Here is a 1,660-nt window from a genome sequence, read left to right as displayed (position 1 = left end):
CAGCATACCCAATTGCTAGTGGTAGGAATAGGGGAGGCTGTGGGGGAAATATTACAGGTCCCAGTGCTGGTGCTGGTTTGAACCCTAACTATTTCCAATAACCTTAGGTTGCACTTATAGGGGATTATGCCATGAGTAGAATTTACTGGTCATTGTATGGCCCCATATGCCAGACTAGTTGAGATTGTCTTGTTCCCAGATTAGCTGGTTCTTCCACCTCAATGGAAATCAAACCGCTGGACCTCCTTGCTTAGGCCTTCATTTGCAGCAACTATCCCAGTACCAGCTTGTGTAGGTTTGTCTTCAAATTGACATCTCGTCAGCAATAAAACTTTGGTGGGGGGGGGGGGGGGGGTGCAGGAAGGAAAGCTCTTGATGGACAACCTGGACATGAACATGGAAACAGTTTGTTAGATGTTCATGAAATTGGGTGTCTCCTCTTCCCTTGTGAAGAGTAGGAGAATCCCTTTGCCAAGAAGGGAAGCCAAAGTCTTTTTCCTACCATTGTATGCATCACATCCAGCAGTGTAATAACTGTTGTACAAAAAAGACTTTGCACTCCATAAACCCCAACATCAAGTTCTGGGTGGAGGAATAGCTTGTATTCATAGGTCAGAGGAATGTCCTGTTATCCTCATCTGATGGAGGGTGGAGTGGGAATTGGAGGATAGAACCAATGAAGTGTTTTAGCCCAATTAGTAATTTGATCAGCCAATCAAATTGCAGAAAAGTTACTTGCTTCAAACTCAAGATAACTACCAAAGTTATCCAGTGCTCTGAATGATGGACAATAAGCAAGATCAATACATCATCATTTTATTCATTTCCATTCAGCTGGTACAGCCATTACATTCTTTGCTACAAGTCCCTTCTCCCTGGAAGGAGCCAGATTGTCCAGGTGAAGTGGGTCATGCATTAAGACCAAGCAGACAATACTCCATGCCACACTAACTGCTGTCCTCCAGGGAGAGCCTGTCAAACAGGTACTCTCCCATCCCTTTCTCAGGAGCTCCCAGGCGCTTCAGGTTGATGTAGTCCAAGTTGCTTGATGATCTTCACCTCATCCAAATAGGGAGTCTCCAGGAAGTCACAGCTGCAAATAGAGTAATATTACAACTTGGTGCGTTTAACACAATCCAAGACAATTTCAGAATTCCCGCTGCAAAACAGACTCAGCTATAACTAGCTCCAGACAGCCCTAAAAATCTAGCTAACACCTGGAGAATTTGCACCAGTGAGGGCAATAGCATTTCAGCCTGCGTGAGAATTCAGTGGCCAATCACTGACTAGATTATAACCTAAACTCCCATTTTAACTCATTGCTGAGCAGTTGTAACATCATTGTGATCACCTCAACTACAGTGATGACTGCAATGTCATATTTGGACAAAAAATAAGTCTTACAGCAGTGAACTTCCAGTCTACAAAGATTAACCAATGAAGTTTTGCCCTGAAGGTCCAGCAGTGAGAATGAGGTGGCGAAGCTTACACGAGGGTCAGTCTGGGCAGTGGCAAGTTGGTGTAGATCCAGCAAACTCTGGTTCACATTTATTCTCCAGATCCAGGGCAACCTGCATTGCCTGCAGACTGTTACCCCACTCAACCCTCTGGCTTGAGAATGGAAAGAAGGACAGTTAAGCTTCAGAATTAGAGAATCCCT

At 44.5% G+C, this 1,660-nt stretch overlaps 1 pseudogene; it reads right to left on the bottom strand.

The window, feature by feature from the left end:
* Nucleotides 1-795: 795 nt before the first annotated feature.
* LOC109932341 overlaps nt 796-1,660 on the bottom strand; it is a 5,315-nt pseudogene continuing 4,450 nt past the window's right edge.

Source organism: Rhincodon typus, chromosome 37 (assembly GCF_021869965.1).
Source record: "Rhincodon typus isolate 14 chromosome 37, sRhiTyp1.1, whole genome shotgun sequence".
NCBI classification, from domain to species: Eukaryota; Metazoa; Chordata; class Chondrichthyes; order Orectolobiformes; family Rhincodontidae; genus Rhincodon; species Rhincodon typus.
The sequence above is the reverse complement of the archived record's forward strand: the minus strand, read 5'-3'. Positions and strand labels throughout refer to the sequence as shown.